At 43.7% G+C, this 18,113-nt stretch overlaps 1 long non-coding RNA gene across 2 annotated transcripts; it reads right to left on the bottom strand.

Annotated features, from left to right (window-relative positions):
- Positions 1–258: 258 nt before the first annotated feature.
- Positions 259–9,472, bottom strand: LOC114845195 (uncharacterized). 2 transcript variants are annotated; one of them, XR_008693064.1, is made up of 3 exons: positions 9,080–9,472; positions 8,748–8,919; positions 259–4,995 (listed from the first exon to the last, which is right to left on the bottom strand). It is a non-coding gene; the product is annotated as an uncharacterized LOC114845195 (long non-coding RNA). The 2 variants fall into 2 exon arrangements; XR_003783820.3 differs by having other exon boundaries at positions 259–3,880; positions 9,080–9,462.
- Positions 9,473–18,113: the final 8,641 nt, after the last annotated feature.

Here is an 18,113-nt window from a genome sequence, read left to right as displayed (position 1 = left end):
TCATATAATCTTCAGATAGATTTCATGCTTTCGGATCTTTAATTGTACATTTGGGCCTAGAGCGAATACGAGATTCAGGGATTTAACCAGAATGATGATGCGTTTTTTCCGCTTGTGTTGTCTTTCATCTGTAGATGAAGGATAAAACTAATTGTAGCAGTGAATAAAAGTGATTGTGAGCAATTAAACACCAAGTCAACTTCAGGAGTATTTAAACTCAGTGTTGTGAATTATGTGAAATTTTCTCATTCAAAAGTAGTGTGCAAAGTTACATGAAAAACATCATATGATCAAGGCAATAATCAGAGTAACATAAAATGTCTAACGCAACGAGGTTACAATTGATGTCTTGTAACAATCTGCTTCGTCCTGTTGAACAGTAGCGTTAGATTGTTTCCAACCTGTGTGTTGAAGTATTGATTGTTCGTTGGGGTTCTTCAGGTTGTGATCAGCTGATCACAGAGACACTTGGGATTCGTTATCACCGCCAGGTTTCCTCCCAATGTCGTCTGAGTCACTGTCACTCCCGTGATGTGAAGAGTCTACACGTCGTCCAGCGTCGGCAACTCAAGGCTGCTCGTGTGTGTGTTTTCTCAGGAACGTGTGTGTAGATGTTTGGTCTGATAGTGTGATTCACCGGCGCAGCTTCAGGTGGCGCTTGGCTCACACCTTTAGCTGAACGGTCAACGCAGCCTCGCCTCAGTGCGTGTGTGAGCACAGCGAGGGTCGTCCTTCTCAATTCTTTTCGTCAGTGGTGGTTTTCTCGTGTGGTGTAGATGTAGATGGAGGGTCGTCTGTCGGATCCGGGACCTTCCTGCAGTGGCTGGAGTGGATCCAAGTCGCTCTTTCTGCGATCTTCACAGCCGTGTTGGTCGTCAGAAGGACTTGGAAGGGACCTTGCCACCGCTTGGAGTCCCAGTGCTTCCTCCTGAACTCCTTAACGATCACCCAGTGCCCTGGTTGGATGGTGTAGTGGTCCTGTCGCCTGTTTTCACCTGTTGGAAATCTGAATTATGGGGAAAAGGTGTTTGGGCGGCACGGCTGCCATCAGGCCCAAACCAGACTCCATGGCTACAGGTGGAACCATTCGTCAGCCAGAGTCTGCGTTCCTGTGAGGTACAAAATGTTTAAAGCACAGGGAGATGAGGAAGGAAAGGATAGAGAGAGTTGGAGAGAGGGAACAAGGATGAGGAGAGGAAACGAGGATCAGGAGAGGGAGGGGTTGTCGTCCTTCGCAGCAGCGTCTGCAGCTGCATGTCGGCAGAAACAAAGTCGTCACTGATGATGTAAAAACAGCATTAGCTGTAGGCAGCAGGACAGCGTCCAGCAAAGCAGAACCTAATCATGATGTGAGATAGGTTTGCAATTAGACTTCAAAAAAGCTTCCTATGCTTCCACAGAGCGTCTGTGAGTCTGTGTAGATGGTAACAGACTCTCCTTCTGCTCGTTTACTAGCTTCAGTCAATGTGATCAACTCTGCAGCCTGAGCAGAGTAGTGTCTTAGCAAAGAGCCAGACTTCAAGACGGCCTCTTGATAGTAACGTTCAGCATGTTGAGCAAAGTGGTGTTGCATCTAAGCCATCGGGCTGTAGAAAGATGTGATGTTTTTCAAAAGAATCAAAGACACAGTATGAGGACAAAGAACAGAAGTCGTACAACCTGATTTCTCATCCACTGTTTGAGTGAAAGGTCGCGTAGGGTCAGATCAGGAAGACCCAAAGTAGGAGCCAACTGAAGAGCAAGCATGAGGTCGGTGAACGTTGTTCAGCCTCAGACGTCCACGTGAGACAAGAAGTGGACGATGAAGATGTCTGCATCAGAACCCTGAGTGGGGCCTCAAAGACAGTAAAGTTAGGACTGAAGTTCCTACAATAAGAACGAAAACCTAGAAAAGATAAGCTGTTTATACGTGCACAGTTTAGGCAGGTTTCAAATTGCTTCAACTCTGTTGGGTGAGATGGATTTGCCATCAGCTGTAATTACAATGACCCAGAAAATAACCTTTGTCTGAACAAACTGTAATTTAGACAGGCTCTCTTTGTGGCCTGTAGCATCCAATGATTCAGTAGCTTAGTGGTGTCTGCAGTAACGCCATCTATGGCTTCTTCCAGAGGGTGATGTTGTTTACATGGTCTGTGGTCAGATTTAGGTGTGATGACCACTGGTTCACATCCTCTGATCGAACCTACATCATGTCTGTGTGTGAGCCACAGGGAAGCAGGGCTTCCTGTAAGGCTGAGTGTTGGGTCAGAGCGTCCTCTGAAAAATAAAAATAAAAACAAAAGCATGTAGTGTGTCATTAGAAGGTGGAGGTACCAAGTTCACTGTTTGCTGCACATAACAGGCAGAATAAAAATAAGTTTTCTAAAACTATGCAAAGTAGGTGAATACGTCACATGGGGTCAGAAGTCGTTCACCAGTCTCCACCCCGTTGACATCTGTTCACGAAAGGACCCACGTCCTGCGTCTGTCTCCATCATGTTTTCACAGAGGGACGTGTGGAACTGTAGAATAAACATCAAAAATCTTTTTTGTTCGTTAGTAAAAGAAATCGCAAGCGCAGACCTGTGTTCCTCCCAAAAGAGGGAAGTTGAGGTCAGTTTGTGTGTGTGTGTGAAATCATAAACAAGCTGTGATGCAGCCTGTGTGAGGGCCTCAGTTACAGCCCCCCCTCAGCAGCCAATGATAAGAGCACAGCTGAGCTGAAGTTAACACCAACAAAAGAGGGATTATTTAGAATGTCTGTAGACGTAACCTGCACTCTGTCTGGAGTGGAAATCAATCAAATACCTAATTTACACATGAAATCTCTTCCTAAAAATTTAACTGGGCACAAGTTTGAAAGCAAAAATGAATGTTAAGGTGTCTTGCTGTCAGATGTTGCACAAGACAGTGAAACAGTAAGTTTTCTTTAATAGTCTGGTACGTACAGTAATTATTATTACTTCTCTCTAATAGTCGTCTTCCCTTTAATAGTCATTAATAGTCTGTTTCAGTCAGTCTCAGTCAGTTTCAGCCTTCACATAGTCTGTTTTTTTGTTTTTTCTACAGTCTGTTTTGTTTTTCTACAGTCTGTTTTGTTTCCTATAGTCTTCTAGTCTGGCCAGACAAACCTATATTGTGCACAAACCCTTTTAGAAACATAGAGGATTTTATTACTGAATTTGTTGCAAGTTAAAATAGTTTGAACCCATCAGACTGTAAAGTCATGCAGCAGTTGTCGTTTAGCTGTTTGTCATCATTGTAAAATCACTCTGTGGGATTTTTTTTTGAGCAGAAAGCGATTCTTCATTGCGAGCAGATAAGCATGAACATGAATTTGAGCGTGTATCAGCTGTAAGCGTGTTTCTTCATTGCGTGTATGAATGTGTGTGTGTTTTGCGGTACCGTCTTCTACGTCACGTGAAAAGGAACCGTCACCTTCCTCCTTCCCCAACCATCAGTCTGATGTGAGCGCCAGTGGGTGAAGCCTTTCAATGGGACAGTTGTTCCTCGATGACAGACCTTTCCTGGATCCTCAGATGCAGCTCTTTTGGGCCGATCACGTCTGAAGCCTCTCCTGTTGTTTCAACCAGTGTCCGTGTCAGAGCACGTCTTCTCTGCTGTTGCTCTGTCCTTGTTTTCCTTTGCTGATTGTCATAAGCAGGTGTCTGTGTCAGACACACACGCTTGTAGTAGCTGGTTCATCTGATGAACCCAGAACGTGATGGCTGCAGACGTTGTGGGAGTCGCTGAGGCGTCCATGCTGTGGTCTGTGTCCTCCAGCTGCTGTGGTGTCAGACCCTGTTCTGGTTGTTGGTCGGCGCTTCTTCTCCTTCGGTTCTTCTGCTGATGGTGGGAAAGGAGTCCAGATCCGGATTTACCCTCATCGCGCTCAGTTCTGCATTAGAATAGAGAGCAGAAACAATGGGAGCATTTGCTCTTAACATGATGTGTGTGTGGTGTGTGTGTGTGTGGCAGAGTGCAAACAATTCTTCCCCAGAGTTGTTATCTCCTTTTTTTTTTTTTTTTTTTTCTGTTACTCTCATCACTCTTTTGTTTCTTTTAGGGCTTTAGTTTTGATGTTTTGCTCTTTCAAATCTTTTAAAGGTGCATATGTCTTTTACACTACGTAATTCTCCTTTTGAACCTATAACCAGTTTCCCACTCATGGAAACATGAAACACACTAATAACCATATTTACCTTTTACTTTTAATTACTTTTACTTTTGTAATGCTGCAGTCTGGTGGTGGAGACTTAGATCGCCCCGAACCCATCTTTCAGAGTCCCGGCGGTTTCCTGCCTTAGATTTTTACGTGTTCCGGCCGGAACCTTTTTTCGAAATTTCTCTTCCACGGACGTCTCCGTAGAAAGGGAACCGCTCAGATCAGCGACAGGGTTCTCGGAAGTGGTCCCTCACCGTCAGGCCCCTCTAAGACCCGGGTCCCTCGTATCTCAAAACCACTTCCCCCTGCAAACGCGCTCCGTATTTCAGAAGCTGTGTTTTATTTCTTGTCCACACCCTTTGGACTGCGCTCAGATCTGCACACTGGTCTGTATCCTCAGTACAGACGAAACAAGCTCGGTCCCACGAGCCAACCCTTAGCAACCACCGTCTCGACCACCAGGGCAGACTTTGACCTAATTCATTTTACCCGAATATTACATTTTTTAATTAAAAAAAATTGTTTGGTCCTAATTATTATATTTTAGATGTTTTCAGCCACATAGTCGTTTTAGAAATATTATTATCTCTAGTCCTAGTTATGTTTTCTTTTATGTTTTTTCCCAAATTAAAAGGAATCTCTCTCACCGAGCCGAGCCAAATTAGGATTTGAGTTTGAATCTGAGTTCGTGGATCTCGTCAGAGGCGATCCAGACGGGTGAGCAGTCCTCCCAGCTCTGAATGTCTGTAGAGGTTTGGAGGCTGAGCGACCCTAGTCCTCAGGACTATCGTCCCTGGTCACACCGTCCAGACGACCTGCCGCGGGATCCTGTTCGTAGACGCCAATTTCTGTGGTGGAAATTTTCCATAAAGAAGCAGATGAGAGAGTTGTCCTTTTGTGCGATTTATTGAAATAATAAAGAAAATAAAAATAATGGGGAAAGCAAATAAAAAGCATGGATGTTGATCGTGCACATCAACAAACCAAAAACCAGCTGGGGAGATCAGTGCACACACCACGAAGGTGTGATGCAAAGAGCCCACGATCCTCAAGTTGCTTCTGCCTTTTAACCCCTTTCTCTGGCTCTGGTGGAATGTCTCTCTGCAGCAATGGAATTGTTTGCGCCACCTTATCTCGCTGTGAGTGAGAATGTTTGCTTTCTCACTTCTGCATCGTCATGTCTTGTTATTCAAAGGAAGGAACACCGAGCTTCCAAGACAAGATGCATTTGCTTTAACAGCCTTGGGTCTGGTGGGGAGTCAGATAGGATGGAGCCAGAGTCCGGGTGTAAAAGACAAACATATATCAGAAATTATTAGTCAGTCAAATGGAGCATCAGATGTTTAGACTTGATGTACGTCAGGGCACAAGAGATTATTTGTTTGTGTAAGAATGTTCAGTATTGCACCTAACCAGCACATGACGAGTGTGTTGGATAAGAAACAGCACAAGGCAAAATTTTTCCATTACAGCGACCTTGAGCCACCCCTCGCTTCCTCCTCTCAATTTGTATTCCACAGCAATCGGGCCTAAAACCCGACCAGCAGTTATTTTACACTACATCAAGATGGCATGTAGGGGCACAACACCTCATCCCACCACTGCAGAGTGTGGAGGGGAGAAGGTGAAATGGAAATAGACTGAGAGGATTAGAGAGACAGGAAATAAGCCAAAGGTCAAAGGTGAAAGAGCGAGAGTATGAATATTATGAATATTGAATACTTAATGTAATTTCATTCATCTTTCTGTGTGTTCACACTATCAGCAGGACAAAGTATTCACAGGCTTTAACCCTCCCGCCACCCTGTGTGGTCCTGGACTCCAGCCTGAACTAAAGCTTTACAAAGGCTGTTTGATTTTAGAAGACTTTACTGGACACTTCTGACCTTTCTCCTGAAGATAAAACTAAAACTTGTTCCAGCACCTTTATACACGGCCAGTGGTGCAAACCAACCAGTGACGGACTGAAGTCCTTGGACCTGCATAGAGAATATTAGCTTTTAGGTTGGGGTTAGGTCATCAAAAGAAACCATTATCATTCTGTGCTCATCGGCCACAACTGTGAATCTCTTCTTTATTGTTCTCCCTGTTATTTTAGCCGAGAAAAACAAAAAAGGTGAAAATCAATGTTGAACTGGCACCAATAAATTAGACAAATTAAGATCACCTGGTAATAACCTTATAAATTACAATGCAGAAAGCACCTTATTACTCCTGTAGATGTTTGTTCAAAATCCATTTTTTTTCTAGTTCCACAAATCATATTTTGTACCTCCTTTCAGTTCAAAATTTAAATATATATACATATATACACTAAATGTATATACGTACCACTCTATTCTCACCCTCCGCAGGTGGTCTCATCCGTTTTCCAAGCTCGGGTCCTCTACCAGAGGCCAGGGAGCTTGAGGGTTCTGCGCAGTATCCTTGCTGTTCCTAGGACTGCACTTTTCTGGACTGAGATGTCGGATGTTTTTCCAGGGATCTGTTGTAGCCACTCCTCCAGTTTGGGGGTCACTGCCCCCAGTGCTCCAATCACCACAGGCACCACTGTGGCCTTCACCTTCCACGCCTTCTCCAGTTCTTCTCTGAGCCCTTGGTATTTCTCTAGTTTCTCATGTTCCTTTTTCCTGATGTTGCCATCGCTTGGTATTGCCACATCCACCACTACGGCTTTCCTCTGCTCTTTGTCCACCACCACAATGTCTGGTTGGTTTGCCATTACCATTCTGTCAGTCTGGATCTGGAAGTCCCACAGGATCTTGGCTCGCTCATTCTCTACCACCTTGGGAGGTGCTTCCCACTTTGACCTTGGGGTTTCCAGTCCATACTCTGCGCAGATGTTCCTGTATACTATGCCAGCCACTTGGTTATGGCGTTCCATGTATGCTTTCCCTGCCAGCATCTTACACCCTGCAGTTATGTGCTGGACCGTCTCAGGGGCCTCTTTGCACAGTCTACACCTTGGGTCTTGTCTGGTGTGGTAGATCTGGGTCTCTATGGCTCTGGTGCTCAGGGCCTGCTCCTGTGCAGCCAGGATGAGTGCCTCTGTGCTGTCCTTCACCCAGCCCTTTCAAGCCATTGGTAGGATTTGTTGAGATCAGCCACTTCAGTTATGTTCCGGTGGTACATCCCGTGTAAGGGCTTGTCCTCCCATGATGGTCACTCTTCCAGCATCTCATCCTCTGTTCTCCACTGCCTGAGACATTCACTCAGCACGTCATCTGTCGGAGCCTTATCCTTGATGTACTTATGGATCTTGGATGTTTCATCCTGGATAGTGGCTCTCACGCTCACTAGTCCTCGGCCTCCTTCTTTGCGGCTAGCGTATAGTCTCAGGGTGCTAGATTTGGGATGGAACCCTCCATGCATGGTGAGGAGCTTTTTGTGGTCTGTATCTCTTCCTTTGGCCACCTTATTATTCCCGCAGGGTATCTGATCACTGGCAGAGCGTAGCTGTTTATTGTCCGGGATTTGTTCTTGCCATTGAGCTGGCTTCTTAGGACTTGCCTTACTCGTTGGAGGTATTTGGCTGTTGCCGCATTCCTTGTTGCCTGTTCAAGGCTGCCTTTCGCCTGTGGTATTCCAAGGTACTTGTAACTGTCCTCAATTTCTGCTATTGTTCCTTCTGGGAGTGAGACCCCTTCTGTGTGGATTACCTTGCCTCTCTTTGTCACCATCCTCCCACATTTCTTGAGTCCGAATGACATCCCGATGTCAGAGCTGTAGATCCTGGTGGTGTGGATCAGTGAGTCGATGTCTCGCTCATTCATGGCGTACAGCTTGATGTCATCTATGTAGAGGAGGTGACTTATGGTGGCCCCGTTCCGGAGTCAGTATCCATAGCCAGTCTTGTTTATTATTTGGCTGAGCGGGTTCAGACCTATGCAGAACAGCAGTGGGGACAGTGGTATATGCCACATTTGATGGATACTTGGGCAGGTGGCTTCCCATTGGCTTCAAAGGTGGTTCTCCACAACTTCATCGAGTTTGCAATGAAGGCCCTTAGAGTCCTATTGATGTTGTACAGCTCCAAGCATTCAGTGATCCATGTGTGTGGCATTGAGTCATAGGCTTTCTTGTAGTCGATCCAGGCTGTGCACAGGTTGGTGTGTCGCATTCTGCAGTCTTGGGCGACTGTTCTGTCTACCAGGAGTTGGTGTTTGGCTCCTCTGGTATCCTTACCAATGCCCTTCTGTGCTTCGCTCATGTATTGACTCATGTGCCCACTTATCTTAGCTGCGATGATGCCTGACATGAGCTTCCATGTTGTGGAGAGACAGGTTATTGGCCGGTAGTTGGATGGGACTGTGCCCTTTGAGGGATCCTTCATTATCAGGATCGTTCGCCCTTCGGTTAGCCATTCAGGGTGGGTCCCATCCCTTAGCAGCTGGTTCATTTGTGCTGCCAGGCGCTCATGGATTGCAGTGAGCTTCTTTAGCCGGTTATTTCATTACTATTAGGGTTGAGGGTAGCCAAGCTAATGCACAGCAGCGTAAGCTAATGTTAGTCCACAACACGAGTAGGAGCAGCAGCTCGTAACTGTGCTCAAACTTCACAGCGCAAACTAAAACAATAAACAGTCAAACATATTACTTACTTGGTGTTCATTCCACCGTTCTGTCACGGCTGTTTTTTCTGGTTTGTCCTTGGTCTTCTAATGTTAGTTTGACTGCTGCTTGTTTGAACTAATGATCCACAACACACATTCTCTCATCAGCAGATTCTGAACTTCACCCAAGATGAATCGGCAGTGATGAAGCCAATATTACCTACAAATTGGAGTAGTAATATTGAATTAGTTGCTGCCAGCCACTCGAAGATAATACACAAGCTAGCGTTAGTAACATACTATAAGTTAACGTTACTCCTAACAGTCTAAAACAGCACAAACAGCAGCCCGTAAATTAAATGGTGGAATATATTACTTACATTCAACCGTTCTGTCCTGGCTGTTTTTCCAGTTTCCTTCGAGCATCCTGAAGCTACTTCGTAGCTCCTCTGTCCACATGAAGCCAAAGTTTCTCGGGATCTCGCAAGGCCGCAATAGTTCACCTATTTTTTTCCTCTAGTGTATGTCCTTTAAGGGGCTCCGTACATTCTCCTTTAATTCAAGCCATTAAAAATCCTAATAAAACTGACATTAATATGTGCCCCATAGACACCAGGGGTCTCATGTACAAAGAGTACTTACGCACAAAAACCCGACGTAAGCACAAATCTACATCTAAGGTCAGATGTATAAAAAATGTAACGTAGAAACATGCGCAGATCCATGGTAGCTCGCTGGCTGGCGTAAGTACTTTTCTGCAGCTATTGGTCCATTAGCGACACCAAGAGGTGAAACTGGGAAACTGTTCATCATGTGAAAACGATCATTAGTCACTCTGGAGGAAAACGATATATAATGAATACAGTAAACAGCCACAAGTCTGCAAGATGAGATGATTTAAATATATGAGCAAAACGGTGCAAACCTATATTCCTATATTCTGCAGCTCTGTTAGAGGATCTAATAGAGAATCTATTAGAATCTGGTAGAGGTGCCAGTTCTTGGATCGAGGAGCAGCGAGAAACTGCGCAGCCAGCTATGGCAGGCCCCAGCTGTTGACCACACTAAGGTCACAGACATGGGGGATCTACAGGAAGCTGCAGACTGGGCGGGTAGTGGAGCCTGAGCCGAGTCATGCCAGCTCTGTGGGACGCAATTATCCATATGTTAGCAAGGCATCAAGTTTCTATACAACAGTTGATCAGGGCAACATTCAAGCGCAGTTTGCATCGAGAGCAGGTTTACCTGATTTGATCGGACCTATCGACTGGACACATATATAAAAGCACCGTCACAGGATAAAACATGGAAACAGGAAATGTTTTTATTTTAATCAATGTACAAATAATAACTGACACACAAATGCAGCTACAGTCAGCAACGTTGTGGCGAGGTGCCTGGTTTAGTGATGCTCCGTTCATTGTGTGGTGGTGTGGAGGTTTGCCCCACCCACCTTCCAGCCAAGATGGGAAATAATTGGCTCCCTGGGAGGCGGGACAGGCTGGTGCCTTTAAGTACAGGTGAACACTTGATTAGGGCTCTTTGTTGCTTGTGGCTGGTGCCCATGAGCGCAGGTGAGCACCTGCTGGTAGGTGACCATTGCGGGGGCAGCGACCGGGAAGCACAGCTTGCTTCAATCCAGACTACTGCTTTGGGTCTGGATACGAGTGACCCACGAGTTTGTGCCCTTCCCCGACGCTGCTGTTTCTGGCTTTCTTCTTTTTATTGTGTCTCAGTTTCGCCAAGGTTTCGGTCCCTCGTATCGTCCAGGGTCCAGTGATTGTTGGCGTGTGTTTGGAGGTCTGTGTGTGGGTGAGTGTGTGTGTGTGTGTACGCATTATATCTGTTGATTCCTGTCTATTTTTGTTAATTTAGGTTGGTTGGTTGGTTTTGTTTTGGTTTCTATTTTGTTGTTTTAGCTTTGTTTATTTTTGTTTGCCGAGGTTTTGCATGGTGTGATTTTGGTTTGTATTACTTTTTGGTGTTTATATTACTTAACTTACCTCGTGTGGTGTATTTTAATTGAGCAATACATTTTAAAGAATAAATATTGTTGATTGTGAACGTCCTCCTCTGCCTCCCCTGGCGTCCTTTCCGTGCGGGCGATTGCCTAGAGATGTCCAACTCGAGACCTCCCACTCGACTCAGCATCGATCTCTTGAAGCGGAAGTGTCGTAAAGCAGAATCTCGAGCGCGTTCCGAATCACGTGACCAATGAGAGCGAGAGGCGTCGATACGTCACGTGACTGCCGAACGGCTTATCTGCAGTTTGAACGGACTGGTTCAATATGTCAGAGCTTTATAAACGTGGCAAGCGGACCGGAGATGATCTATGATGATCTAGATGATAGACGATCTTTAAGATCGACAATTTTTACATTACAGATATCTGTAATGTATTTATGACAAGTTCAAAGTCTAATTAAAGACTAAAACTACATTTTGACAAGTCGCAATTTCAATAAAAATATCTTTCTTAGCCAGACATCAGTGCCGTGCAAACGGCTCTTCTCCAAAGCTGGAGAGGTGGCGGATGTGATTAAAGTCATGTTTTGTGGAAAAATAAAATAAATAAAGGTCTTTGATTTAACTAAATGACAAACATGTCTCCTCAATGTAGTAATAAACAGAGTTGCAGAAGCACCAAATGCAGCTCTAATAACATTGGACTATCAAAAGTATTCACCATGTCAAGGGTACTGTTATATTATTATCCACAGAGAAAAACAATTACACACCTTTGATTAAACAACTTATTTGACAATAAAACATGGACTGTGATCCTGAACAACCACGTATCAGCGTGGGTTTGATGGTCAGTTTGCTCTGATGCAGTTCTCACACACAACCAGCAGATGTCGGTGTTGTGACTGTGTCAAATGGTGTCGAGCAACGTGTCGATTTCAGACCAACTTTGTCATAGTTGCTCCGTAATTCACGGGGCTTCGATTTCGCCATCTCTACTCTTGCCGCCCTGTCACAATTGTATCAGATTTGATACCACCTGCACACACGGTCCCTTCGTACTGCGCAGATGCAGACCGTATTTAAATGAATTAACATATTTATATGGAGGCATGTCACAGGAGGAGTCTGCTACTCATTCACCTGCACTCAAGTCTACGTTAATTGGTAAGTACGAAGACAACATGCATAGATTTGTACTTAGGGGACGTTGATACTTCTGTACTTAGGCAGTTTTCTGGATTTGAACTTACACCAAATGTAGTAGGAAGTCTATGCAAGTCTTTGTAAATGAGGTCCCTGGTGTTGTTTTACACTCAGCTTGTGCCGGCATTTATTTTATACATCACAACCATCCATAAAGCATATAGCCTGGTGTGTCCTCACTGCCCCTCACTCCTATTATGAGAAAGATGTAGAGCCGCTTGTGGAGTGACCGAGAATCAGGGAACAGTGCATCATGGGAATTCAGATCCACACTACTAGTAGGATGGTTATCCTGTATAAAACTCCAGACAACTTACACATAAGTTTAAATTTGATTTTTAGGGTTCAGCGTGAAGTCATCTAGCTTTGTAGTAGCAGATTAGTGACCATTTAAAAAACATATGCAGTATCTGATGCAACTACAACCTTAAAGGCCCGTTATGATATCTGTCGGAGAATTTGGGTAATGATCCAAGTCCCTATATTGATTGTAAATGCAAAATATTGTCATGTGGCATCTAGATGGTGTCTTTTTATCAGATTAGCTGCTCAGGTCCATTATATGTGCACTTAAACAGCAGATCAATTTCCCTGTGACGGTTACTGATGATATGCTGATGTATAACTCATATTTAATTCCCTCTATCTTGGAAGCTGCAGAAACCATTAGAGGTCATTTGGTTTCATGGTAAGTTAATGGAGCAAAAATGATCTTACACCCAAACTATTAGGGACCTCTGCCAAGTGTTCAGAACAGGACTTTGTCCTAGCGGAATCACTGAGGTTTGAACCGACTCACACACAGTACATGTTGGTGTAGAAGGACACAAACATTAGCTGAGAGGTTCCTGTTGTCTCTGTAAATAGCAGTGATGGATAACCCATCAAAGCTTGTTCGTTTTTATAGAGGGAACTGACCCTGACTATTTCACAAACTGACACCACCCAGCAGACTGACATGCATAGATCTTAACACTACTAGGTGTGATCACCATGAATTAATATAACTGTTGCTCTGTTTGGATGTCTGAAGTGATGCCTGCAACAGTTTCTGTTTAGTCCTTAAATGCAATTTTGCAAAATAAAAGTTGGTTCAATCACAGCAGAAAAATATTTACATACATCAAATTACCACACTACATGCAATATATTATTCTTTCTTTTACTGGCTGCTTTGTTTGGCTGTAATCTTCTTTACATGCTTTGGCATTAAATTGCAGTGTAATCAGAACACAGTGTGATGTCTTTTAGTAATTGGCTGGCTGTATAATTCGCTGCTCCTGGGATCTGAGGCCACCTGCTGGAAACTGCCAAAAGACTAATGTGATTTGGCAAACTGAAATTTGTGAGCCATTGCAGATCTGTGAATAATAGACAAATAAATTAATGTTTCCTTTCAGCCTGATGTTAATTAATATCCTTTTTGTTACCAATTGATTGCTTTACTTGGTGCTAGTTCAATTTAAAGAGCTTTCTTTTTCTGTTGAAATGGCATCACGGGCGAACACAGCTGAGCTCCATGAACAGGTATGTTGTTCTCTGGATTACTGGGGTTTTTGAATTTGCTAAATGTCAGTGTGTCCATGTAGAAGTAGATGGACCGCAGTGTTTGGTACTGTAATGCCAAAGCCCTCAGTTCTTGGACTCCTGCCCTTCACAGTTCAGCTTTGGAATCCATCATATTCTGGCTGGTTTCTAATTTTGTGGTACAAAAACTGCCAAACACTTTTTCTCAGGAGTTGTTGGACATGGAAAGCAAAATAAACTAATTTGAGCAGAATGAAAGTGCAACTGGCCAGCTTTAAGAAAAGAAAAAAGCAGCAGGGATGCGATGTTGAAGGTCTGTCAAGATAATGGCTTTTTTACACATCACACCAAAGAGCAATGTCATAATCTACTGACTCGTTATGATGTTAAGAACCAGTTTGATGCCAAACTATTTCAGCATTTAGTCTTTAAACAATAGATCTATTTCCTGGTGACTGACATTAAACAGAACCAGCTGGTCTCCAGACTGTAAAGCTACCTCTACACTGCTCATTCCAGGTAAGTTTACTGAACCATACACAGCTTCACTCTTCAGTATAATAGTGATCAGGCCAGCACGGTTTGGTGACGTTCCCTTAAGCCGCCTTGAGATGTGGGGACACAGGGGCTGAAGTATTTCCCCGTTGGTGATAAAAAAAACAAGGCAACGAGGTGTGAAGTGATGACATTTCTACTGGGAGACAGGTCCACTGGAGGAGCAAATACATCTAAAAAATATATGCACAGTATATGTAGTTTCTCTTTACACTATATTGTCACACACACACATACACACACACACACTCACACACACACACACACACACACACACACACACACACACACACACACACACACACACACACACACACACACACACACACACACACACAGTGTGTTTTAGACCATTGTGTTTTAGACCATTGTGAAAGCTGGGCTTCAGAGGATTTTTGATATCACTAAAAAAAAAGAGGGCAAAAACATCTGATGAAAGGAGCTCGTTTGGGTAAATTAAGTGTGAAGTTGTGTGATTCTCTATCCAAAAAAATAGCACAAAGTTGCTGTAATCATCAGAGCCCTCTTCTTGCTTTTGTCTCCCTCTTTTTGTGAAGGGAGTTAATCATGATTGTACTGTATTTCCAAAAAGAGTTGGTGAGAAAAGCAGGGTAAGAAAGTTAAAAGCCTAATAACTTGATTATGAGCGGACATTTTAGTCTGAAGGAGACCAAGGCTGGCCTGTCAGGATGCAATGTTGTTGCATAGCAATTTTAAATATACAGTAGGCGCAGCTTCAGAACACTGTAGAGGTGTTAAAGTAAACAATGGGATGGGCTTTGTCTTGATGCATATGTGTCTGCACATTATAAAAAACAGGAATACAAGAACAAGTAGATAAATATTGTTAGTGTAGACATACTACAATACTTCTAAAGGTTTGCTCAATCAAAGTAAGACAAAGAGGATTCAACCAATTGGCAAAGTAACTTATATATATAATAGTGATGGGAAGTTTGGCAGTTTGCCGGCTGAGCTCTTTCGACTCCTGAACGGTTCTTAATTTAGGATTTTTTGTAGGCCTTTATTCATAACTTTGCAAAAATTATTGGTTTGTGTGTTGAAAATCCTTTCATGTGGAGTGTATTAATGAGAAGCCTTATAAATATAATTATAATTATTTTATTACTAAACCATTCTTTTGTTTGATATTTTAATCAAACCTTTCCTATATTTTAAACAATTTTTCTCCCCCAAAAACCTAGTGCTACCCGCCATTAGCCGCCCATTATGATTCCCTGATGCTAAGTAAACACATCTTATTCCATACAAATTTAATAGACATATACAGTACTTCACTATTCTTTCTGTTTCATGTTCCTGCTCACTCTTTAAATCCCTGCCTTGCAGTCATGTTAGTAATAGTTAGTAGTGTTTCTAATTGTCAATTGTTCATGTTTTGTGTTGTGTACTTTCTACCTAATTAGACATATCATGTACTGTCTGCTCTTTGTAGTGATATATGTGTAAAAAACAAAAAAAAAACCTTTATTCTCACCCTCCCCGGGTGGTCTCATCCGTTTTCCAAGCTCGGGTCCTCTACCAGAGGCCAGGGAGCTTGAGGGTTCTGCGCAGTAACCTTGCTGTATCTAGGACTGCACTTTTCTGGACTGAGATGTCGGATGTTTTTCCAGGGATCTGTTGTAGCCACTCCTCCAGTTTGGGGGTCACAGCCCCTAGTGCTCCGATCACCACAGGCACCACTGTGGCCTTCACCTTCCAAGCCTTCTCCAGTTCTTCTCGGAGCCCTTGGTATTTCTCTAGTTTCTCATGTTCCTTTTTCCTGATGTTGCTATCACTTGGTATTGCCACATCCACCACTACGGCTTTCCTCTGCTCTTTGTCCACCACCACAATGTCTGGTTGGTTTGCCATTACCATAATGTCTTTCTGTATCCGGAAGTCCCACAGGATCTTGGCTCGCTCGTTCTCTACCACCTTGGGAGGTGTTTTCCACTTTGACCTTGGGGTTTCCAGTCCATACTCTGCGCTGATGTTCCTGTATACTATGCCAGCCACTTGGTTATGGCGTTCCATGTATGCTTTCCCTGTCAGCATCTTACACCCTGCAGTTATGTACTGGACCGTCTCAGGGGCCTCTTTGCACAGTCTACACCTTGGGTCTTGTCTGGTGTGGTAGATCTGGGCCTCTATGGCTCTGGTGCTCAGGGCCTGATGTTGCTATCACCTGGGATTGTTACATCTATCACTACATCCTTGTTCTCTTGTTTGTCCACCACTACAATGTCGGGTTGGCTGGACATTACCAGTTTGTCAGTCTGCATCTGAAAGTAGCTCTGTTCTTCTCAACCACATTGGGGGTGTGCCCCATTTAGACTTTGGGACTTCCAGCCTGTACTCAGCACAGATGTTCTGTACACTATCCCAGCCACTTGGTTATGGTGTTCCATGTATGCCCTGCCTTCTAGCATCTTGCATCCCGCCGTTATGTGCTCAATTGTTTCAGGGGCATCTTTTGCACAGCCTGCACCTGGGGTCCTGCCTGGTGTGGAATATCCCAGCCTCTATTGATCTGGTACTCAGAGCCTGCTCAGTCCTGACTTCTCAGGACTTGCCTTACCCTTTGGAGGTACTTAGTTGTTGCTGTTTTCCTTGCGGCCTCTTTGTGTTTACCGTTTGCCTGTGGGATTGCAAGGTGTTTGTAGATGTTCTCCACATATGCTATCTTGCCTTTTGGTAGTTCTATCCCCTCAGTCCTGACTGGTATGTATCAGCGAGTCGATAACTTGTTCGCTCTTGGCATACAGCTTGATGTCATCTATGTAGAGGAGGTGGCTCATGGTTGCGTTATTCCGTAGTCAGTAACCAGTCTGGTTGATGATCTGGCTAAAGGGTGTAGCGGATTAAAATTATTAACAGTTTGATATTAATGCAGAAACAATAATATTCCTCAAAGTTGGGGCACCAGGTTTGTTTTAAAGCTAAAACCACGCTTCTATCCACGTAGCCAACGCCAGATGTCAATTCAATGAGTTATCAGTTATGAACAACAATAACCACTTTCTTGTGACAAAACCAAATCAGTCTCTTATGCCGTGAGTTCTTGTCGCGGTTCAGTGACCTCTGCTTAAACCTGAAGAACAATGCACACAAAACCAGACTCCTTTTAACGTTTATTAATCTAACACTACTAGATATATGAATAACATAATATGGAAATACTCAAATAAACAGAACAGAAAATGAGAAAACAATCACAATGAGATGATGAACAGGGAATGAATCAATGAGTAAAAACACAATGAATGGTTAAGACCTGAGTGTGTGATGGCTTTGATCAAGTGAAAAGAGTATTTGTCTCTAACTTATACAAATCTAAGGACAACTAATCAATTTGGAATGTTCAATTTTAGTGCCTTGAGAAACACCAGAATTCTCAGAGGATTAGAGATGTTCGTCTTGCCTTAGTTTGGAGCTGTAGCCGCTGTGCAGCGTCTCCCGTTACCGGTTCGGTTGAGCAGGTGTGCCCTCTCTGGTCCAGGTGCCACAGCCTCTGGGCCAGGAATCGTCGCCCGCGGTGATGATGATGGCTTGGTGTCAGCGAAGTAACAGTCAGCCAGGCTGGACTTTCCAAGGTGTTTCAAAGCGTCAGCGCTACTTAAACTAGCCCAAAAAGGAAACAGGCTGGAATCTAATTTAACTAGTTCGATCGAAATTAGCGAGTCAATTAAGGACTGGTTGTAATAGTTTCAGTTTCACTGAGTTTCTTGATGACTTTCTAACGTTACAAAATTCGTTGCTCGTTCGTGTTTCTAAGTTTAACTTAGGTTTACAAAATTTAATAACAAGGGAAAATTAAAGAAAAGTAATACGACGCAAAAAGAGAAGGTGAAAGAAGTTTGAAGATAAAGGGAAATCCGATTCCACTAGGGTGTCACTGGTTTAAATACCCCTGGTGTTGTGACTCGGCTTCCACGCCACCAGGGGCAGCCTGGTTTCACCCTTTTTGTTTTGTGTCTTTGTTTCCTGTCTTGTGTTTCCTGTATTAGTTTGATTGGGTTCACCTGTCTTGTCTTGTATTTAAGGTCTCAGTTTGTGCACAGTCTTTGTTGGTGCATTACTCGTTACTCGTCACATTATGTGGTACTTGTTACAGTGCCATCGTGCTCTGTCCAGGTTTGTGTGTTTGTTTGCTGATTA

Source organism: Betta splendens, chromosome 17, assembly GCF_900634795.4.
Source record: "Betta splendens chromosome 17, fBetSpl5.4, whole genome shotgun sequence".
NCBI lineage: Eukaryota > Metazoa > Chordata > Actinopteri > Anabantiformes > Osphronemidae > Betta > Betta splendens.
The sequence above is the reverse complement of the archived record's forward strand: the minus strand, read 5'-3'. Positions and strand labels throughout refer to the sequence as shown.